General features: G+C 31.1%; 1 long non-coding RNA gene across 2 annotated transcripts in view; it reads right to left on the reverse strand.

Moving 5' to 3' along the window:
• Positions 1-1887: 1887 nt before the first annotated feature.
• The window catches only part of LOC143067520 (uncharacterized), a 46309-nt gene continuing 22634 nt past the window's right edge, over positions 1888-25562 (reverse strand). The window contains exons 1-3 of one of the 2 annotated variants that reach the window (XR_012975968.1): positions 4304-4474; positions 3410-3645; positions 1888-1997 (exon numbers count right to left, since the gene is read on the reverse strand). This is a non-coding gene — a long non-coding RNA (uncharacterized LOC143067520). Of the gene's footprint in view, positions 1998-3409; positions 3646-4303; positions 4475-25562 lie in introns of those variants that run through there. The other variant, XR_012975967.1, reaches the window with a different exon arrangement.

Genomic DNA, 25562 nt, shown 5'->3' on the forward strand with positions numbered 1-25562 from the left:
CTGCAGTCGGGCCTGTTTGTCGTTAACTACAGTATTACAATGTTTAAAATGGCATATATATATATATATAATTCTAATATGACGTGCGTCTTTCGCTTTGTACACAACACCGTGTGAAAATTCTCGATATATCAACACTTAGCGCAGACTCCGAAATATACATAATCATTGATGTTACAATATACCTCCCACGTAAATCCAAATGTATTTGAACCTATTTGCAAACGCTTTGCCGATTTCATTGTATTAGAAATTGTAATAAAACAAAAGACAAAAGAACTTTCATTCTTATTCGGATGTATTATTAAAAGAATTAATATACTGCAACTAATTTTATTATACTTCATGTCAAAATGCCAGATTTTGATTGACTAATACGAGGGTGTCAATTTACTCTATTACCCTTCATGGAGACGCTTGATCAAGTGTGCGCTTTATTAAATACGACTCTGTCCTATGACAAATACTCTATCACCCTTCACAGAGACGCTTCATCAAGTGTGCGCTTTATTTAATACGACTCTATCCTATGGCAAATACTCTATTACCCTTCACGGAGACGTTTGATCAAGTGTGTCGCCTCAGTTGACAATGTTTTCTCGCGGTAACAATCTGCTCTATCACCCTCTCAGCTATGTGTTATTTATACCTGTAGTGTTTATTTCCTAAATATAGTAACACAGCTATATTTTGTTTAATGTCAGTTTCATCATGGAACACATCTCCACAATCAGGGGTTCATTATGGATGAAAATAAGCTTGATATCTATGTACGATTTTTTACGAGAAAACATGTAAATTAAAAATCGCAAATGGGTTTTAGAATTAAACACATTTTTTCTAGCGGTTATTAACGAAATAATCAATGCAAGCTAAAGATTTATGAGAATATTTGAGCTTTATTTAATTAAAAGGAAAAAAAGAACAGCTACACACACGGCATACCCACCCTCGCTTCAGTGTTTGAATGAACTTATTTGTCCTATTAGAATCGAAATAGTTTATGGAAGCCATAGATTTGTTGTAAATTTACACATGGCCTGGGCCGTGATATTCGTTAAATTTATCCCTCGCTAACGCTCAAGATAAAATTAGAATATCACAGCCCAGGCCATGTGTAAATTTCCAACAAATCTATGGCTTTCCTTAATTTAAAATCGAAACTTCTTCCAATCTTCGATTTTGGGGGCCGCGAATTGTTACATTTCGATCGATCATTTTTGTTTTGTGTTTTTTATCAATTGCATCAATTATTAAATATATATAACCTGACTCTAATCAAATCCCATCTTATAAATCTGAGAAATGTCAATTGCATATTTTCATTTCACTACGATGAAAGAAAAGTAACTCAATAATTAATGGAAGTAAATGTTCATAAATAGTGCAGTTTACGGTCAAATGAAACATGCATTCGACGAGGCCTAGTGATTATAAAGAAGAGGGAGATCAAAGACATATACGTTAATGAGAGAGCAACTAAATTAATAATACTAATGGACCAAACGTTAAGTCATATGGTCTAGATAGTTGGAGGCAGATGTTTGTGTGTCGTTAAAAGTGGATTAACCCAAGACATTGTGTACCTGTACAATTATACAATAAAAGTTCCGGAAAACCTACAATGTTTCATTTAATTATGACACAAAATTGAGAAAAGAAATTCGTCAGAGACAGAAACCCGACAAAAAAAGCAGACACCAGCCGAATGCCACAATGGGTCTAGAGCAGTACTGAACCATTTGATACAGTCGTACTTATCCGCAGTGAGTTCAGTAAAATGTGAGATTATTAATCGCTGTAATAAGATATGCCGTACAAGTTTATTCCAATTATGCAGGTTTCAGGGCCAAATAGATTTAAAACAGGATTAACATAAGTATCAAATCAATGTTTGAAATTTTTAATTCACTGAAATCTGAACACATTCTATGAAATATCTCAAAAGTTCCACCGTCTTACAGTCTTCATGGCAAATCGTTGATTACATGATGTTTCTGAAATGATAAAATTGCATGCTACACAAGAACCAGTGACACTTTTCAGATACATACGGACTTCGTGTTGAAATATTTTTGACATGGCCTTTAATTTATACACAACAGATTAAATAATACTGTTGAAACTCACAGTCCATTCTGTGTAGTACTAGTATTTGTATCCATCTGATGAGTTAAGCCTTTTTCAACTGATTTTGATAGTACGTTCTTATTTTGTACTGTTACACCACTGTCCAAGGTTAGGGGAGGGTTGGGATTCCGCGAACATGTTTAACCCCGCCACATTCTGTATATATTACCTGTTCCAAGTCAGGAGTCTGTAATTCAGTGGTTGTCGTTTGTTTACGTGTTACATTTTTTTTCGTTCATTTTTTGTATACAAGTTAGGCCGTTAGATTTCTCGTTAGAATTGTTTACATTGTCATTTCGGGGCCTGTTATAGCTGACTATGCGGTATGGGCTTTGTTCATTGTTGAAGACTATACTGTGACCAATAGTTTTTACTTTCTGTGTCATTTGGTCTCTTGTGGAGAGTTGTCTCATTGGAAATCATACCACATCTTATATGTACCACCAAATTTCTCTGAATATATGTGTTTAATCTGTTAATCCTACCACAGAATTTTATGAGTAATAGGCTCAATTGTTTTGGTTCGTTTTCAGTAACCTGTAGAACAGTGTGGGGTTTTGTAAAAAAAAACAAAAAAAACCCACACACGATATAATGGTTTCCTTCTTCGTTCCTTTTACTCTTTTTACTTTTAGAATATTACATAGGTACTTACTTTATGCATCAGTTAATGAGCTATAGCAAGAGTATGTCTAAATAAGATTAAGTTCTCAAAAGAGGATTCAAACTATAAATATGACTTGGATCTGTACGGTTTCTAAGTCTTATATATGTATCGTATTCCGTCGTATATTAATAATTCAATATATGAAAAAAATCATAGTTATTCGGGTTTTTTTCCCGTTTTCTAGTCGCATTTATACACCATACCTAATGTATAAAATGTAAAAATGTTCGACTTCTTCAGCAGAAACTCTGGTCTTGGTTAGAAAGAGAAAATTTCTACAGAGTTCGGTTGATTTCAGCGACTGTTTTGATAGTCAAATTTAAAAGAAGAAAAAGAAAAAGAAAAGAGTTGATTTAATTTGTAATGGTTTTCTGTTTGTCCTCTTAGCTTGTAACCCATACATACTTTATGTTTTCTGTTCGTTTTTTTTTTTTTTACCATTGTTAGTTTTATCTGCATGTATAGTTCGTATATTGAAAGTTATTTTGTTTTTTATTTTAATATTTTTACTGTATCTCTGTACCAATTATTATACAGAATGAAGATATAAATATCTATTAGATTTGGACCCTGGAGGAGTTTTGTTTATATATATATATATAAGTTACATACTTTTAAATTTCATCCGTAGAAATTCCCTCTGTGCATTGGAGGTGGACCAGAAAGAAAATTAGGATAGTAAAAAGTAGCAGGTTGCTGAAAACCTCCTCCGCCTCCGCCTAAGAAGTTACCACCACCTAGTACCCGACTTAAAAGTAATGCACCTAAGAGTTGTGCATCAATAACCTGTGCACAGAACAATGCTAAAACCAACGCAGTGCATACTAACTTCATCATCTTGTAATTGTCTGTAAAAGAAAGAAAAATGAAAAAGCAATCCAGCGGAATCAGACAGGTTTAGATTTCAAATCTTTAATTGTCACATCTTTTTTTTTGTTTCACTTTTACCACAAAATAGTTATTAAATCTGAAACATCAATGGCCACAGCCACACTGTTTTGAATTTCATTCTATTACGGTAGTACGTATTTATGGATTATAAAAGGTAAAGTATGGGCGGTAAATATTACGGTAGTACGTATTTATGGATTATAAAAGGTAAAGTATGGGTGGTAAATATTACGGTAGTACGTATTTATGGATTATAAAAGGTAAAGTATGGGTGGTAAATATTACGGTAGTACGTATTTATGGATTATAAAAGGTAAAGTATGGGCGGTAAATATTACGGTAGTACGTATTTATGGATTATAAAAGGTAAAGTATGGGTGGTAAATATAACGGTAGTACGTATTTATGGATTATAAAAGGTAAAGTATGGGTGGTAAATATTACGGTAGTACGTATTTATGGATTATAAAAGGTAAAGTATGGGTGGTAAATATTACGGTAGTACGTATTTATAATTATAAGCATGAATTATGAAGACATATGAATTATTTGAAGTCAGTTTTTTTGGTATATATATATATATATATATATATATATATATATATATATATATACATGTAGGACTCCGAGGTGCGATGGGGACGCTGAAGTTTGATGTTCTACGCCAAATTGCTATGGTCCGTACGCTGATGTGCGATGGTCTATGTGACGCATGCTCGCTAGAACAAAATTTACAGACGTGCAATTATCATGAGAAGTATATTTTTAATCATTTATATAAAAATAATATGAAATAACATTCATTATTGTGTATGATTGTCCCTCATTAGAGTGCCATACTAAATGAGGGATCGTCCTCTTTGATCTCTACATGCGGACATACATTTTCTTTTTGTAATTCTGCATCAGCATTTCATCTTTACTTTCTTTCTCTCATTCATTCCTCGTTTATCGTAATATCATTATGAAGAGAGTCTGTCTGCTGACCTGTATGTTTTTAGCGAATGTTACGCTCCATCGAACGTAAAACAAAAACTTTTGCCTGAGATAAGTTTCGAAAAATAAATCCCTGCAGAAGGTCAATTTTCTCCTATCCACCAATTCTCCCCGTTTCCTCTAGTATCAAAATATAATAAAATTGAGAGTGGAAATTTGGAATATGTCGAAGAGACAACAACTCGACCAAAGAGCAAACTACAGCCGAAGGCCACCAGTGGATCTTTTAAGCCCCTAATCAACTTTAAAATATTAAAAACTTCTTTAGCATACACATACGTCGTGTATTTAATTCGAATTATTTTCCAATCGAATGTGAATCGAATTCGCTAATCGCGTTCACAAACCCTTTTTTTTTTAATTCGAATCAAGCTAATCGAATTGATTCGAATTGGCTATTCGAATTATCCAATTCGCATTAGAAATACGCTTTTGTTAATACGAATAAAAAATTAACGTCGTTTTGGGCAGTTTCACTACATGCTTAAACGACTGTGGGTAACTTACCCACAGCCAGTTACCCACAGCCCAAGTTGGAGCCGCCTTGCGTCGGTTAGATACTTTTCTTCTATAGAATAACAATACCATGAATGCATCAATTAAACAACTGAATTTAAAAGTTGTATTAATCGTTTAGGGAAACCCCTAAACTGGACAGGTGGTTAAATTCTACCAAATAAACGATCACAGCACGATTTTAAAAAACACTTAGGCTGTCCGTAACTTCAAAAGAACTTGTCCGTAACTTTTTATCATACCAATAGAGATGTCCGTAACTTTCAAAGAATCGACATACGTGGATGTAATGTTTAAACTGATGAGAGATTGTATCGAATACATATTCACAAAACGAAGTAGATGTCTAGTATAATATAATTACTTGTATCGATGGAAGACAAAATTGGGAAAAATATGAAAAAAATCAAGATAAATCCCCAAAACTCGGGTCTCATTTTGTATAAGTTAAACGTCGGGGTACCCGAATCGCCTAGTTCGGAGGGTGGTTTCCGATCATAGCAGATAAACTGTTGAAACATCATTGTTCGTTTTTATTTTTGAACAAGTAGACTACACAAGCATTTTTTTCACATACATGTAGCGTGTATACACTTACTGATTTTCTGCCAGCAACGACAAGGGTAGCGTGAATCCGGGATTTTGGAGGGGAACCCAAATTACCCAGGCATGCAGTGGATAGACTATACGAGACTTAAGTGCACAAACTTCTTTTCGTCTTTTTGAAAAAGCCAAACAAACTTTTCTCTCATCCCAAAAAAAAAATCCCATCAGCATTGACAGTAAAAGAAAAGGGATGTAAATCTGGGCACACTGGGACGTTGCGCACGATGATATTGCGACACGCTGGCCAAGATTTGCAGTAAATGGGAAAACTTGAAGAAAGGACATTTTGTATAAATGAATAAACCTAGCTTTACAGCTAGCTGCATATTTCATTTGTATGCAAGTTGCATTAAATCTCATTAGACTGAATAAAGCTAAAAGACACAATAGGTAAAAGTCAGTGACAAATAAAAGGAATAGAGAAGTCAACATGGTGTAACAATTAGACATAGTATATAAAAATATAAATAACTACGTAGGACAACAGAGTAATTTAATAGTCTAACAACCCCTGATAACATACAAAGAGAGAATAAAAAAACATACTAGGAAACATATTCAAAAAATCATAACACTATAACTAACTGGTGGGATGTATAAATACCGAGCCGCGTCAAATAGTGTTCATCAAAATACACATAAAAAGAAACAGAGGTGAAGGTAAACCGCAAACAGATAATTAAACTCAAAACATTAAAAGAGTATGAAAAAGCCTTGGTCTGAAGCGAAAAACGTCGATAAGAAACACGTTAGTTAATAAAAGTTCAAACAATAACCAGGATTGAGTACCACAAACCTCACATAAAACTTCCGTTTTGTAAGTATGATGCGTTAATAAAATCCCATTTGGTGGTGAATGAGCAGTATAAACGGCCGTGTAGGTTACAAATAAGGGGTTTTATGGTGTATATTGTCTTTTAATTGTTGAAATTATAAATGTTAAAATTTTGAATCAAAAGTTACCCACATCTGCAAATAAAGTTACGAACGTCTACTTAGTTTCGATCAAAAAGTTACGGACGTCTTATGCTTTTTATAAAAGTTGGCCTTGCGCTTTAGTGAACTATTAATTAATAAACTTATGGTAATTGTTAGTGATTTCTTTATTCAAGAATCCTATAAATATTTACATTCTGTATGAAAAACGTTGCAAAAGGTAGATTTTGTATGCATTAATTAAATATCAACGAGTTCAGAGTCCGCTAACTTGGGCTGTGGGTAACTTAAGGTAGCAATAAACAGTTAGGAAAAAATATTAAAATTTGCCCTTATAGATTTTACCATCCCCTTTTCATTACTTTCTTGCAATATCAAGCTTACTGTTTGTGTCATATGTGTGCATATGTATGTAATCAGAATCTTCCATAGATTTTATATCCAGTATATAAAATGGTAAAATATAATTTCTTTTGGGTGTATCCATGGCAACAATCTGCATTTATTTTTTATAAAATATTGCAAAAAGGGGGGAAAAGATGTCACATATTTCCCCAAAATTTGGCTAAAAGTAGAATTTCAATCGCTTGAAGTAATACCTTTTCTGAAACTGTGTACATACATCATTCAGCAAATCCAATGAAAAGCATATGTCTTTCGTCTCATTTTTTTGTAAAATTGCGTCAAAAAGTTCGTGTAGAAAAAAAGTGTTTGTAAACATTACATTAATTTCTGGACCGATAGCCGGTCTAGCCATGAAAATACGGATTGTTAAACAGAAAATAGCCCATAAAACATGTAAAAAATAATCTTGATGCTCTTATAAACCATCTTTGAAGGCTAAGTTAGCACTGAGCTTTCTAAAAATGAATTTTATTACACAATAACTTTCCTATTTGAAAAATCCACCGGGGCCAAAATGCGAAACTAAACTCCTAACTGTGTATTGCTACCTTAATAGTAAATATTTTTTTCAAATTCTCCCTTTTAACTTATTTTCTGTGTTCTGCTAGCTAAATTGAGTAAAATGGCCTTTTATTTTTGAAAATTGGTTGAGTAATGAATATTTTATGAAGGTTAGCAGTTGACACTGAAACGCGACAAAAACTGATTTAAAGAAAGGTGCCAAGTCAAAGTGTAAAATCTTGTCTCTACCTCAATTTTTGGCAAAATCTTAAAAACTATACCTCTTTTGTCAGTTTTTTTATGCAGAAAATCTTAATAAGATCTCTGATGATGCAAAATTGTACAAAATTTAGCAATTTCAAGCATCAAAATGTTAATCTTTATGCCTATTGCATAGCAAAGACTTGATTAAAAGACTTGGTGATAGGGAATCAATTTCTTACATCTGATTTAACTTTACATTTAATATATGCCAAAATGTAACATGAAATCTTGATAAAAACAATAATTTGATATATTCGCAAGAAAAAAACCAACGCGTTCAATACTTAGGCTACTACATGCAGCCCAGTTAATCAGAGTAAGGGTTAAGCCGATAGAGTACAAATATAAGCCTTGTGTCAAAATGTCTAATTTTGGTTGCTAAGGACTGTAAACAATAAAATTGACATGTATTGTCATTCTTAAACACTTTATTTCCTCAGAAGTTGATTTAGAATCTAAATATCAATAGATTTGTGGCATGAAAAGTCTTAAATTATACAATTCTGAGCTTGGTAAGTATGCCATAAGGTAGCAATAAACAGTTAGGAAAAAATATTAAAATTTGCCCTTATAGATTTTACCATCCCCTTTTCATTACTTTCTTGCAATATCAAGCTTACTGTTTGTGTCATATGTGTGCATATGTATGTAATCAGAATCTTCCATAGATTTTATATCCAGTATATAAAATGGTAAAATATAATTTCTTTTGGGTGTATCCATGGCAACAATCTGCATTTATTTTTTATAAAATATTGCAAAAAGGGGGGAAAAGATGTCACATATTTCCCCAAAATTTGGCTAAAAGTAGAATTTCAATCGCTTGAAGTAATACCTTTTCTGAAACTGTGTACATACATCATTCAGCAAATCCAATGAAAAGCATATGTCTTTCGTCTCATTTTTTTGTAAAATTGCGTCAAAAAGTTCGTGTAGAAAAAAAGTGTTTGTAAACATTACATTAATTTCTGGACCGATAGCCGGTCTAGCCATGAAAATACGGATTGTTAAACAGAAAATAGCCCATAAAACATGTAAAAAATAATCTTGATGCTCTTATAAACCATCTTTGAAGGCTAAGTTAGCACTGAGCTTTCTAAAAATGAATTTTATTACACAATAACTTTCCTATTTGAAAAATCCACCGGGGCCAAAATGCGAAACTAAACTCCTAACTGTGTATTGCTACCTTAATAGTAAATATTTTTTTCAAATTCTCCCTTTTAACTTATTTTCTGTGTTCTGCTAGCTAAATTGAGTAAAATGGCCTTTTATTTTTGAAAATTGGTTGAGTAATGAATATTTTATGAAGGTTAGCAGTTGACACTGAAACGCGACAAAAACTGATTTAAAGAAAGGTGCCAAGTCAAAGTGTAAAATCTTGTCTCTACCTCAATTTTTGGCAAAATCTTAAAAACTATACCTCTTTTGTCAGTTTTTTTATGCAGAAAATCTTAATAAGATCTCTGATGATGCAAAATTGTACAAAATTTAGCAATTTCAAGCATCAAAATGTTAATCTTTATGCCTATTGCATAGCAAAGACTTGATTAAAAGACTTGGTGATAGGGAATCAATTTCTTACATCTGATTTAACTTTACATTTAATATATGCCAAAATGTAACATGAAATCTTGATAAAAACAATAATTTGATATATTCGCAAGAAAAAAACCAACGCGTTCAATACTTAGGCTACTACATGCAGCCCAGTTAATCAGAGTAAGGGTTAAGCCGATAGAGTACAAATATAAGCCTTGTGTCAAAATGTCTAATTTTGGTTGCTAAGGACTGTAAACAATAAAATTGACATGTATTGTCATTCTTAAACACTTTATTTCCTCAGAAGTTGATTTAGAATCTAAATATCAATAGATTTGTGGCATGAAAAGTCTTAAATTATACAATTCTGAGCTTGGTAAGTATGCCATAATAGTAAATATTTTTTTCAAATTCTCCCTTTTAACTTATTTTCTGTGTTCTGCTAGCTAAATTGAGTAAAATGGCCTTTTATTTTTGAAAATTGGTTGAGTAATGAATATTTTATGAAGGTTAGCAGTTGACACTGAAACGCGACAAAAACTGATTTAAAGAAAGGTGCCAAGTCAAAGTGTAAAATCTTGTCTCTACCTCAATTTTTGGCAAAATCTTAAAAACTATACCTCTTTTGTCAGTTTTTTTATGCAGAAAATCTTAATAAGATCTCTGATGATGCAAAATTGTACAAAATTTAGCAATTTCAAGCATCAAAATGTTAATCTTTATGCCTATTGCATAGCAAAGACTTGATTAAAAGACTTGGTGATAGGGAATCAATTTCTTACATCTGATTTAACTTTACATTTAATATATGCCAAAATGTAACATGAAATCTTGATAAAAACAATAATTTGATATATTCGCAAGAAAAAAACCAACGCGTTCAATACTTAGGCTACTACATGCAGCCCAGTTAATCAGAGTAAGGGTTAAGCCGATAGAGTACAAATATAAGCCTTGTGTCAAAATGTCTAATTTTGGTTGCTAAGGACTGTAAACAATAAAATTGACATGTATTGTCATTCTTAAACACTTTATTTCCTCAGAAGTTGATTTAGAATCTAAATATCAATAGATTTGTGGCATGAAAAGTCTTAAATTATACAATTCTGAGCTTGGTAAGTATGCCATAAGGTAGCAATAAACAGTTAGGAAAAAATATTAAAATTTGCCCTTATAGATTTTACCATCCCCTTTTCATTACTTTCTTGCAATATCAAGCTTACTGTTTGTGTCATATGTGTGCATATGTATGTAATCAGAATCTTCCATAGATTTTATATCCAGTATATAAAATGGTAAAATATAATTTCTTTTGGGTGTATCCATGGCAACAATCTGCATTTATTTTTTATAAAATATTGCAAAAAGGGGGGAAAAGATGTCACATATTTCCCCAAAATTTGGCTAAAAGTAGAATTTCAATCGCTTGAAGTAATACCTTTTCTGAAACTGTGTACATACATCATTCAGCAAATCCAATGAAAAGCATATGTCTTTCGTCTCATTTTTTTGTAAAATTGCGTCAAAAAGTTCGTGTAGAAAAAAAGTGTTTGTAAACATTACATTAATTTCTGGACCGATAGCCGGTCTAGCCATGAAAATACGGATTGTTAAACAGAAAATAGCCCATAAAACATGTAAAAAATAATCTTGATGCTCTTATAAACCATCTTTGAAGGCTAAGTTAGCACTGAGCTTTCTAAAAATGAATTTTATTACACAATAACTTTCCTATTTGAAAAATCCACCGGGGCCAAAATGCGAAACTAAACTCCTAACTGTGTATTGCTACCTTAATAGTAAATATTTTTTTCAAATTCTCCCTTTTAACTTATTTTCTGTGTTCTGCTAGCTAAATTGAGTAAAATGGCCTTTTATTTTTGAAAATTGGTTGAGTAATGAATATTTTATGAAGGTTAGCAGTTGACACTGAAACGCGACAAAAACTGATTTAAAGAAAGGTGCCAAGTCAAAGTGTAAAATCTTGTCTCTACCTCAATTTTTGGCAAAATCTTAAAAACTATACCTCTTTTGTCAGTTTTTTTATGCAGAAAATCTTAATAAGATCTCTGATGATGCAAAATTGTACAAAATTTAGCAATTTCAAGCATCAAAATGTTAATCTTTATGCCTATTGCATAGCAAAGACTTGATTAAAAGACTTGGTGATAGGGAATCAATTTCTTACATCTGATTTAACTTTACATTTAATATATGCCAAAATGTAACATGAAATCTTGATAAAAACAATAATTTGATATATTCGCAAGAAAAAAACCAACGCGTTCAATACTTAGGCTACTACATGCAGCCCAGTTAATCAGAGTAAGGGTTAAGCCGATAGAGTACAAATATAAGCCTTGTGTCAAAATGTCTAATTTTGGTTGCTAAGGACTGTAAACAATAAAATTGACATGTATTGTCATTCTTAAACACTTTATTTCCTCAGAAGTTGATTTAGAATCTAAATATCAATAGATTTGTGGCATGAAAAGTCTTAAATTATACAATTCTGAGCTTGGTAAGTATGCCATAAGGTAGCAATAAACAGTTAGGAAAAAATATTAAAATTTGCCCTTATAGATTTTACCATCCCCTTTTCATTACTTTCTTGCAATATCAAGCTTACTGTTTGTGTCATATGTGTGCATATGTATGTAATCAGAATCTTCCATAGATTTTATATCCAGTATATAAAATGGTAAAATATAATTTCTTTTGGGTGTATCCATGGCAACAATCTGCATTTATTTTTTATAAAATATTGCAAAAAGGGGGGAAAAGATGTCACATATTTCCCCAAAATTTGGCTAAAAGTAGAATTTCAATCGCTTGAAGTAATACCTTTTCTGAAACTGTGTACATACATCATTCAGCAAATCCAATGAAAAGCATATGTCTTTCGTCTCATTTTTTTGTAAAATTGCGTCAAAAAGTTCGTGTAGAAAAAAAGTGTTTGTAAACATTACATTAATTTCTGGACCGATAGCCGGTCTAGCCATGAAAATACGGATTGTTAAACAGAAAATAGCCCATAAAACATGTAAAAAATAATCTTGATGCTCTTATAAACCATCTTTGAAGGCTAAGTTAGCACTGAGCTTTCTAAAAATGAATTTTATTACACAATAACTTTCCTATTTGAAAAATCCACCGGGGCCAAAATGCGAAACTAAACTCCTAACTGTGTATTGCTACCTTAATAGTAAATATTTTTTTCAAATTCTCCCTTTTAACTTATTTTCTGTGTTCTGCTAGCTAAATTGAGTAAAATGGCCTTTTATTTTTGAAAATTGGTTGAGTAATGAATATTTTATGAAGGTTAGCAGTTGACACTGAAACGCGACAAAAACTGATTTAAAGAAAGGTGCCAAGTCAAAGTGTAAAATCTTGTCTCTACCTCAATTTTTGGCAAAATCTTAAAAACTATACCTCTTTTGTCAGTTTTTTTATGCAGAAAATCTTAATAAGATCTCTGATGATGCAAAATTGTACAAAATTTAGCAATTTCAAGCATCAAAATGTTAATCTTTATGCCTATTGCATAGCAAAGACTTGATTAAAAGACTTGGTGATAGGGAATCAATTTCTTACATCTGATTTAACTTTACATTTAATATATGCCAAAATGTAACATGAAATCTTGATAAAAACAATAATTTGATATATTCGCAAGAAAAAAACCAACGCGTTCAATACTTAGGCTACTACATGCAGCCCAGTTAATCAGAGTAAGGGTTAAGCCGATAGAGTACAAATATAAGCCTTGTGTCAAAATGTCTAATTTTGGTTGCTAAGGACTGTAAACAATAAAATTGACATGTATTGTCATTCTTAAACACTTTATTTCCTCAGAAGTTGATTTAGAATCTAAATATCAATAGATTTGTGGCATGAAAAGTCTTAAATTATACAATTCTGAGCTTGGTAAGTATGCCATAATTATGGTAGCAATAAACAGTTAGGAAAAAATATTAAAATTTGCCCTTATAGATTTTACCATCCCCTTTTCATTACTTTCTTGCAATATCAAGCTTACTGTTTGTGTCATATGTGTGCATATGTATGTAATCAGAATCTTCCATAGATTTTATATCCAGTATATAAAATGGTAAAATATAATTTCTTTTGGGTGTATCCATGGCAACAATCTGCATTTATTTTTTATAAAATATTGCAAAAAGGGGGGAAAAGATGTCACATATTTCCCCAAAATTTGGCTAAAAGTAGAATTTCAATCGCTTGAAGTAATACCTTTTCTGAAACTGTGTACATACATCATTCAGCAAATCCAATGAAAAGCATATGTCTTTCGTCTCATTTTTTTGTAAAATTGCGTCAAAAAGTTCGTGTAGAAAAAAAGTGTTTGTAAACATTACATTAATTTCTGGACCGATAGCCGGTCTAGCCATGAAAATACGGATTGTTAAACAGAAAATAGCCCATAAAACATGTAAAAAATAATCTTGATGCTCTTATAAACCATCTTTGAAGGCTAAGTTAGCACTGAGCTTTCTAAAAATGAATTTTATTACACAATAACTTTCCTATTTGAAAAATCCACCGGGGCCAAAATGCGAAACTAAACTCCTAACTGTGTATTGCTACCTTAATAGTAAATATTTTTTTCAAATTCTCCCTTTTAACTTATTTTCTGTGTTCTGCTAGCTAAATTGAGTAAAATGGCCTTTTATTTTTGAAAATTGGTTGAGTAATGAATATTTTATGAAGGTTAGCAGTTGACACTGAAACGCGACAAAAACTGATTTAAAGAAAGGTGCCAAGTCAAAGTGTAAAATCTTGTCTCTACCTCAATTTTTGGCAAAATCTTAAAAACTATACCTCTTTTGTCAGTTTTTTTATGCAGAAAATCTTAATAAGATCTCTGATGATGCAAAATTGTACAAAATTTAGCAATTTCAAGCATCAAAATGTTAATCTTTATGCCTATTGCATAGCAAAGACTTGATTAAAAGACTTGGTGATAGGGAATCAATTTCTTACATCTGATTTAACTTTACATTTAATATATGCCAAAATGTAACATGAAATCTTGATAAAAACAATAATTTGATATATTCGCAAGAAAAAAACCAACGCGTTCAATACTTAGGCTACTACATGCAGCCCAGTTAATCAGAGTAAGGGTTAAGCCGATAGAGTACAAATATAAGCCTTGTGTCAAAATGTCTAATTTTGGTTGCTAAGGACTGTAAACAATAAAATTGACATGTATTGTCATTCTTAAACACTTTATTTCCTCAGAAGTTGATTTAGAATCTAAATATCAATAGATTTGTGGCATGAAAAGTCTTAAATTATACAATTCTGAGCTTGGTAAGTATGCCTTAATAGTAAATATTTTTTTCAAATTCTCCCTTTTAACTTATTTTCTGTGTTCTGCTAGCTAAATTGAGTAAAATGGCCTTTTATTTTTGAAAATTGGTTGAGTAATGAATATTTTATGAAGGTTAGCAGTTGACACTGAAACGCGACAAAAACTGATTTAAAGAAAGGTGCCAAGTCAAAGTGTAAAATCTTGTCTCTACCTCAATTTTTGGCAAAATCTTAAAAACTATACCTCTTTTGTCAGTTTTTTTATGCAGAAAATCTTAATAAGATCTCTGATGATGCAAAATTGTACAAAATTTAGCAATTTCAAGCATCAAAATGTTAATCTTTATGCCTATTGCATAGCAAAGACTTGATTAAAAGACTTGGTGATAGGGAATCAATTTCTTACATCTGATTTAACTTTACATTTAATATATGCCAAAATGTAACATGAAATCTTGATAAAAACAATAATTTGATATATTCGCAAGAAAAAAACCAACGCGTTCAATACTTAGGCTACTACATGCAGCCCATTTAATCAGAGTAAGGGTTAAGCCGATAGAGTACAAATATAAGCCTTGTGTCAAAATGTCTAATTTTGGTTGCTAAGGACTGTAAACAATAAAATTGACATGTATTGTCATTCTTAAACACTTTATTTCCTCAGAAGTTGATTTAGAATCTAAATATCAATAGATTTGTGGCATGAAAAGTCTTAAATTATACAATTCTGAGCTTGGTAAGTATGCCATAAGGTAGCAATAAACAGTTAGGAAAAAATATTAAAATTTGCCCTTATAGATTTTACCATCCCCTTTTCATTACTTTCTTGCAATATCAAGCTTACTGTTTGTGTCATATGTGTGCATATGTATGTAATCAGAATCTTCCATAGATTTTATATCCAGTATATAAAATGGTAAAATATAATTTCTTTTGGGTGTATCCATGGCAACAATCTGCATTTATTTTTTATAAAATATTGCAAAAAGGGGGGAAAAGATGTCACATATTTCCCCAAAATTTGGCTAAAAGTAGAATTTCAATCGCTTGAAGTAATACCTTTTCTGAAACTGTGTACATACATCATTCAGCAAATCCAATGAAAAGCATATGTCTTTCGTCTCATTTTTTTGTAAAATTGCGTCAAAAAGTTCGTGTAGAAAAAAAGTGTTTGTAAACATTACATTAATTTCTGGACCGATAGCCGGTCTAGCCATGAAAATACGGATTGTTAAACAGAAAATAGCCCATAAAACATGTAAAAAATAATCTTGATGCTCTTATAAACCATCTTTGAAGGCTAAGTTAGCACTGAGCTTTCTAAAAATGAATTTTATTACACAATAACTTTCCTATTTGAAAAATCCACCGGGGCCAAAATGCGAAACTAAACTCCTAACTGTGTATTGCTACCTTAATAGTAAATATTTTTTTCAAATTCTCCCTTTTAACTTATTTTCTGTGTTCTGCTAGCTAAATTGAGTAAAATGGCCTTTTATTTTTGAAAATTGGTTGAGTAATGAATATTTTATGAAGGTTAGCAGTTGACACTGAAACGCGACAAAAACTGATTTAAAGAAAGGTGCCAAGTCAAAGTGTAAAATCTTGTCTCTACCTCAATTTTTGGCAAAATCTTAAAAACTATACCTCTTTTGTCAGTTTTTTTATGCAGAAAATCTTAATAAGATCTCTGATGATGCAAAATTGTACAAAATTTAGCAATTTCAAGCATCAAAATGTTAATCTTTATGCCTATTGCATAGCAAAGACTTGATTAAAAGACTTGGTGATAGGGAATCAATTTCTTACATCTGATTTAACTTTACATTTAATATATGCCAAAATGTAACATGAAATCTTGATAAAAACAATAATTTGATATATTCGCAAGAAAAAAACCAACGCGTTCAATACTTAGGCTACTACATGCAGCCCATTTAATCAGAGTAAGGGTTAAGCCGATAGAGTACAAATATAAGCCTTGTGTCAAAATGTCTAATTTTGGTTGCTAAGGACTGTAAACAATAAAATTGACATGTATTGTCATTCTTAAACACTTTATTTCCTCAGAAGTTGATTTAGAATCTAAATATCAATAGATTTGTGGCATGAAAAGTCTTAAATTATACAATTCTGAGCTTGGTAAGTATGCCATAAGGTAGCAATAAACAGTTAGGAAAAAATATTAAAATTTGCCCTTATAGATTTTACCATCCCCTTTTCATTACTTTCTTGCAATATCAAGCTTACTGTTTGTGTCATATGTGTGCATATGTATGTAATCAGAATCTTCCATAGATTTTATATCCAGTATATAAAATGGTAAAATATAATTTCTTTTGGGTGTATCCATGGCAACAATCTGCATTTATTTTTTATAAAATATTGCAAAAAGGGGGGAAAAGATGTCACATATTTCCCCAAAATTTGGCTAAAAGTAGAATTTCAATCGCTTGAAGTAATACCTTTTCTGAAACTGTGTACATACATCATTCAGCAAATCCAATGAAAAGCATATGTCTTTCGTCTCATTTTTTTGTAAAATTGCGTCAAAAAGTTCGTGTAGAAAAAAAGTGTTTGTAAACATTACATTAATTTCTGGACCGATAGCCGGTCTAGCCATGAAAATACGGATTGTTAAACAGAAAATAGCCCATAAAACATGTAAAAAATAATCTTGATGCTCTTATAAACCATCTTTGAAGGCTAAGTTAGCACTGAGCTTTCTAAAAATGAATTTTATTACACAATAACTTTCCTATTTGAAAAATCCACCGGGGCCAAAATGCGAAACTAAACTCCTAACTGTGTATTGCTACCTTAATAGTAAATATTTTTTTCAAATTCTCCCTTTTAACTTATTTTCTGTGTTCTGCTAGCTAAATTGAGTAAAATGGCCTTTTATTTTTGAAAATTGGTTGAGTAATGAATATTTTATGAAGGTTAGCAGTTGACACTGAAACGCGACAAAAACTGATTTAAAGAAAGGTGCCAAGTCAAAGTGTAAAATCTTGTCTCTACCTCAATTTTTGGCAAAATCTTAAAAACTATACCTCTTTTGTCAGTTTTTTTATGCAGAAAATCTTAATAAGATCTCTGATGATGCAAAATTGTACAAAATTTAGCAATTTCAAGCATCAAAATGTTAATCTTTATGCCTATTGCATAGCAAAGACTTGATTAAAAGACTTGGTGATAGGGAATCAATTTCTTACATCTGATTTAACTTTACATTTAATATATGCCAAAATGTAACATGAAATCTTGATAAAAACAATAATTTGATATATTCGCAAGAAAAAAACCAACGCGTTCAATACTTAGGCTACTACATGCAGCCCATTTAATCAGAGTAAGGGTTAAGCCGATAGAGTACAAATATAAGCCTTGTGTCAAAATGTCTAATTTTGGTTGCTAAGGACTGTAAACAATAAAATTGACATGTATTGTCATTCTTAAACACTTTATTTCCTCAGAAGTTGATTTAGAATCTAAATATCAATAGATTTGTGGCATGAAAAGTCTTAAATTATACAATTCTGAGCTTGGTAAGTATGCCATAAGGTAGCAATAAACAGTTAGGAAAAAATATTAAAATTTGCCCTTATAGATTTTACCATCCCCTTTTCATTACTTTCTTGCAATATCAAGCTTACTGTTTGTGTCATATGTGTGCATATGTATGTAATCAGAATCTTCCATAGATTTTATATCCAGTATATAAAATGGTAAAATATAATTTCTTTTGGGTGTATCCATGGCAACAATCTGCATTTATTTTTTATAAAATATTGCAAAAAGGGGGGAAAAGATGTCACATATTTCCCCAAAATTTGGCTAAAAGTAGAATTTCAATCGCTTGAAGTAATACCTTTTCTGAAACTGTGTACATACATCATTCAGCAAATCCAATGAAAAGCATATGTCTTTCGTCTCATTTTTTTGTAAAATTGCGTCAAAAAGTTCGTGTAGAAAAAAAGTGTTTGTAAACATTACATTAATTTCTGGACCGATAGCCGGTCTAGCCATGAAAATACGGATTGTTAAACAGAAAATAGCCCATAAAACATGTAAAAAATAATCTTGATGCTCTTATAAACCATCTTTGAAGGCTAAGTTAGCACTGAGCTTTCTAAAAATGAATTTTATTACACAATAACTTTCCTATTTGAAAAATCCACCGGGGCCAAAATGCGAAACTAAACTCCTAACTGTGTATTGCTACCTTAATAGTAAATATTTTTTTCAAATTCTCCCTTTTAACTTATTTTCTGTGTTCTGCTAGCTAAATTGAGTAAAATGGCCTTTTATTTTTGAAAATTGGTTGAGTAATGAATATTTTATGAAGGTTAGCAGTTGACACTGAAACGCGACAAAAACTGATTTAAAGAAAGGTGCCAAGTCAAAGTGTAAAATCTTGTCTCTACCTCAATTTTTGGCAAAATCTTAAAAACTATACCTCTTTTGTCAGTTTTTTTATGCAGAAAATCTTAATAAGATCTCTGATGATGCAAAATTGTACAAAATTTAGCAATTTCAAGCATCAAAATGTTAATCTTTATGCCTATTGCATAGCAAAGACTTGATTAAAAGACTTGGTGATAGGGAATCAATTTCTTACATCTGATTTAACTTTACATTTAATATATGCCAAAATGTAACATGAAATCTTGATAAAAACAATAATTTGATATATTCGCAAGAAAAAAACCAACGCGTTCAATACTTAGGCTACTACATGCAGCCCATTTAATCAGAGTAAGGGTTAAGCCGATAGAGTACAAATATAAGCCTTGTGTCAAAATGTCTAATTTTGGTTGCTAAGGACTGTAAACAATAAAATTGACATGTATTGTCATTCTTAAACACTTTATTTCCTCAGAAGTTGATTTAGAATCTAAATATCAATAGATTTGTGGCATGAAAAGTCTTAAATTATACAATTCTGAGCTTGGTAAGTATGCCATAAGGTAGCAATAAACAGTTAGGAAAAAATATTAAAATTTGCCCTTATAGATTTTACCATCCCCTTTTCATTACTTTCTTGCAATATCAAGCTTACTGTTTGTGTCATATGTGTGCATATGTATGTAATCAGAATCTTCCATAGATTTTATATCCAGTATATAAAATGGTAAAATATAATTTCTTTTGGGTGTATCCATGGCAACAATCTGCATTTATTTTTTATAAAATATTGCAAAAAGGGGGGAAAAGATGTCACATATTTCCCCAAAATTTGGCTAAAAGTAGAATTTCAATCGCTTGAAGTAATACCTTTTCTGAAACTGTGTACATACATCATTCAGCAAATCCAATGAAAAGCATATGTCTTTCGTCTCATTTTTTTGTAAAATTGCGTCAAAAAGTTCGTGTAGAAAAAAAGTGTTTGTAAACATTACATTAATTTCTGGACCGATAGCCGGTCTAGCCATGAAAATACGGATTGTTAAACAGAAAATAGCCCATAAAACATGTAAAAAATAATCTTGATGCTCTTATAAACCATCTTTGAAGGCTAAGTTAGCACTGAGCTTTCTAAAAATGAATTTTATTACACAATAACTTTCCTATTTGAAAAATCCACCGGGGCCAAAATGCGAAACTAAACTCCTAACTGTGTATTGCTACCTTAATAGTAAATATTTTTTTCAAATTCTCCCTTTTAACTTATTTTCTGTGTTCTGCTAGCTAAATTGAGTAAAATGGCCTTTTATTTTTGAAAATTGGTTGAGTAATGAATATTTTATGAAGGTTAGCAGTTGACACTGAAACGCGACAAAAACTGATTTAAAGAAAGGTGCCAAGTCAAAGTGTAAAATCTTGTCTCTACCTCAATTTTTGGCAAAATCTTAAAAACTATACCTCTTTTGTCAGTTTTTTTATGCAGAAAATCTTAATAAGATCTCTGATGATGCAAAATTGTACAAAATTTAGCAATTTCAAGCATCAAAATGTTAATCTTTATGCCTATTGCATAGCAAAGACTTGATTAAAAGACTTGGTGATAGGGAATCAATTTCTTACATCTGATTTAACTTTACATTTAATATATGCCAAAATGTAACATGAAATCTTGATAAAAACAATAATTTGATATATTCGCAAGAAAAAAACCAACGCGTTCAATACTTAGGCTACTACATGCAGCCCATTTAATCAGAGTAAGGGTTAAGCCGATAGAGTACAAATATAAGCCTTGTGTCAAAATGTCTAATTTTGGTTGCTAAGGACTGTAAACAATAAAATTGACATGTATTGTCATTCTTAAACACTTTATTTCCTCAGAAGTTGATTTAGAATCTAAATATCAATAGATTTGTGGCATGAAAAGTCTTAAATTATACAATTCTGAGCTTGGTAAGTATGCCATAAGGTAGCAATAAACAGTTAGGAAAAAATATTAAAATTTGCCCTTATAGATTTTACCATCCCCTTTTCATTACTTTCTTGCAATATCAAGCTTACTGTTTGTGTCATATGTGTGCATATGTATGTAATCAGAATCTTCCATAGATTTTATATCCAGTATATAAAATGGTAAAATATAATTTCTTTTGGGTGTATCCATGGCAACAATCTGCATTTATTTTTTATAAAATATTGCAAAAAGGGGGGAAAAGATGTCACATATTTCCCCAAAATTTGGCTAAAAGTAGAATTTCAATCGCTTGAAGTAATACCTTTTCTGAAACTGTGTACATACATCATTCAGCAAATCCAATGAAAAGCATATGTCTTTCGTCTCATTTTTTTGTAAAATTGCGTCAAAAAGTTCGTGTAGAAAAAAAGTGTTTGTAAACATTACATTAATTTCTGGACCGATAGCCGGTCTAGCCATGAAAATACGGATTGTTAAACAGAAAATAGCCCATAAAACATGTAAAAAATAATCTTGATGCTCTTATAAACCATCTTTGAAGGCTAAGTTAGCACTGAGCTTTCTAAAAATGAATTTTATTACACAATAACTTTCCTATTTGAAAAATCCACCGGGGCCAAAATGCGAAACTAAACTCCTAACTGTGTATTGCTACCTTAATAGTAAATATTTTTTTCAAATTCTCCCTTTTAACTTATTTTCTGTGTTCTGCTAGCTAAATTGAGTAAAATGGCCTTTTATTTTTGAAAATTGGTTGAGTAATGAATATTTTATGAAGGTTAGCAGTTGACACTGAAACGCGACAAAAACTGATTTAAAGAAAGGTGCCAAGTCAAAGTGTAAAATCTTGTCTCTACCTCAATTTTTGGCAAAATCTTAAAAACTATACCTCTTTTGTCAGTTTTTTTATGCAGAAAATCTTAATAAGATCTCTGATGATGCAAAATTGTACAAAATTTAGCAATTTCAAGCATCAAAATGTTAATCTTTATGCCTATTGCATAGCAAAGACTTGATTAAAAGACTTGGTGATAGGGAATCAATTTCTTACATCTGATTTAACTTTACATTTAATATATGCCAAAATGTAACATGAAATCTTGATAAAAACAATAATTTGATATATTCGCAAGAAAAAAACCAACGCGTTCAATACTTAGGCTACTACATGCAGCCCATTTAATCAGAGTAAGGGTTAAGCCGATAGAGTACAAATATAAGCCTTGTGTCAAAATGTCTAATTTTGGTTGCTAAGGACTGTAAACAATAAAATTGACATGTATTGTCATTCTTAAACACTTTATTTCCTCAGAAGTTGATTTAGAATCTAAATATCAATAGATTTGTGGCATGAAAAGTCTTAAATTATACAATTCTGAGCTTGGTAAGTATGCCATAAGGTAGCAATAAACAGTTAGGAAAAAATATTAAAATTTGCCCTTATAGATTTTACCATCCCCTTTTCATTACTTTCTTGCAATATCAAGCTTACTGTTTGTGTCATATGTGTGCATATGTATGTAATCAGAATCTTCCATAGATTTTATATCCAGTATATAAAATGGTAAAATATAATTTCTTTTGGGTGTATCCATGGCAACAATCTGCATTTATTTTTTATAAAATATTGCAAAAAGGGGGGAAAAGATGTCACATATTTCCCCAAAATTTGGCTAAAAGTAGAATTTCAATCGCTTGAAGTAATACCTTTTCTGAAACTGTGTACATACATCATTCAGCAAATCCAATGAAAAGCATATGTCTTTCGTCTCATTTTTTTGTAAAATTGCGTCAAAAAGTTCGTGTAGAAAAAAAGTGTTTGTAAACATTACATTAATTTCTGGACCGATAGCCGGTCTAGCCATGAAAATACGGATTGTTAAACAGAAAATAGCCCATAAAACATGTAAAAAATAATCTTGATGCTCTTATAAACCATCTTTGAAGGCTAAGTTAGCACTGAGCTTTCTAAAAATGAATTTTATTACACAATAACTTTCCTATTTGAAAAATCCACCGGGGCCAAAATGCGAAACTAAACTCCTAACTGTGTATTGCTACCTTAATAGTAAATATTTTTTTCAAATTCTCCCTTTTAACTTATTTTCTGTGTTCTGCTAGCTAAATTGAGTAAAATGGCCTTTTATTTTTGAAAATTGGTTGAGTAATGAATATTTTATGAAGGTTAGCAGTTGACACTGAAACGCGACAAAAACTGATTTAAAGAAAGGTGCCAAGTCAAAGTGTAAAATCTTGTCTCTACCTCAATTTTTGGCAAAATCTTAAAAACTATACCTCTTTTGTCAGTTTTTTTATGCAGAAAATCTTAATAAGATCTCTGATGATGCAAAATTGTACAAAATTTAGCAATTTCAAGCATCAAAATGTTAATCTTTATGCCTATTGCATAGCAAAGACTTGATTAAAAGACTTGGTGATAGGGAATCAATTTCTTACATCTGATTTAACTTTACATTTAATATATGCCAAAATGTAACATGAAATCTTGATAAAAACAATAATTTGATATATTCGCAAGAAAAAAACCAACGCGTTCAATACTTAGGCTACTACATGCAGCCCATTTAATCAGAGTAAGGGTTAAGCCGATAGAGTACAAATATAAGCCTTGTGTCAAAATGTCTAATTTTGGTTGCTAAGGACTGTAAACAATAAAATTGACATGTATTGTCATTCTTAAACACTTTATTTCCTCAGAAGTTGATTTAGAATCTAAATATCAATAGATTTGTGGCATGAAAAGTCTTAAATTATACAATTCTGAGCTTGGTAAGTATGCCATAAGGTAGCAATAAACAGTTAGGAAAAAATATTAAAATTTGCCCTTATAGATTTTACCATCCCCTTTTCATTACTTTCTTGCAATATCAAGCTTACTGTTTGTGTCATATGTGTGCATATGTATGTAATCAGAATCTTCCATAGATTTTATATCCAGTATATAAAATGGTAAAATATAATTTCTTTTGGGTGTATCCATGGCAACAATCTGCATTTATTTTTTATAAAATATTGCAAAAAGGGGGGAAAAGATGTCACATATTTCCCCAAAATTTGGCTAAAAGTAGAATTTCAATCGCTTGAAGTAATACCTTTTCTGAAACTGTGTACATACATCATTCAGCAAATCCAATGAAAAGCATATGTCTTTCGTCTCATTTTTTTGTAAAATTGCGTCAAAAAGTTCGTGTAGAAAAAAAGTGTTTGTAAACATTACATTAATTTCTGGACCGATAGCCGGTCTAGCCATGAAAATACGGATTGTTAAACAGAAAATAGCCCATAAAACATGTAAAAAATAATCTTGATGCTCTTATAAACCATCTTTGAAGGCTAAGTTAGCACTGAGCTTTCTAAAAATGAATTTTATTACACAATAACTTTCCTATTTGAAAAATCCACCGGGGCCAAAATGCGAAACTAAACTCCTAACTGTGTATTGCTACCTTAATAGTAAATATTTTTTTCAAATTCTCCCTTTTAACTTATTTTCTGTGTTCTGCTAGCTAAATTGAGTAAAATGGCCTTTTATTTTTGAAAATTGGTTGAGTAATGAATATTTTATGAAGGTTAGCAGTTGACACTGAAACGCGACAAAAACTGATTTAAAGAAAGGTGCCAAGTCAAAGTGTAAAATCTTGTCTCTACCTCAATTTTTGGCAAAATCTTAAAAACTATACCTCTTTTGTCAGTTTTTTTATGCAGAAAATCTTAATAAGATCTCTGATGATGCAAAATTGTACAAAATTTAGCAATTTCAAGCATCAAAATGTTAATCTTTATGCCTATTGCATAGCAAAGACTTGATTAAAAGACTTGGTGATAGGGAATCAATTTCTTACATCTGATTTAACTTTACATTTAATATATGCCAAAATGTAACATGAAATCTTGATAAAAACAATAATTTGATATATTCGCAAGAAAAAAACCAACGCGTTCAATACTTAGGCTACTACATGCAGCCCATTTAATCAGAGTAAGGGTTAAGCCGATAGAGTACAAATATAAGCCTTGTGTCAAAATGTCTAATTTTGGTTGCTAAGGACTGTAAACAATAAAATTGACATGTATTGTCATTCTTAAACACTTTATTTCCTCAGAAGTTGATTTAGAATCTAAATATCAATAGATTTGTGGCATGAAAAGTCTTAAATTATACAATTCTGAGCTTGGTAAGTATGCCATAAGGTAGCAATAAACAGTTAGGAAAAAATATTAAAATTTGCCCTTATAGATTTTACCATCCCCTTTTCATTACTTTCTTGCAATATCAAGCTTACTGTTTGTGTCATATGTGTGCATATGTATGTAATCAGAATCTTCCATAGATTTTATATCCAGTATATAAAATGGTAAAATATA

Source organism: Mytilus galloprovincialis, chromosome 3 (assembly GCF_965363235.1).
Source record: "Mytilus galloprovincialis chromosome 3, xbMytGall1.hap1.1, whole genome shotgun sequence".
In the NCBI taxonomy this organism is placed as follows: Eukaryota; Metazoa; Mollusca; class Bivalvia; order Mytilida; family Mytilidae; genus Mytilus; species Mytilus galloprovincialis.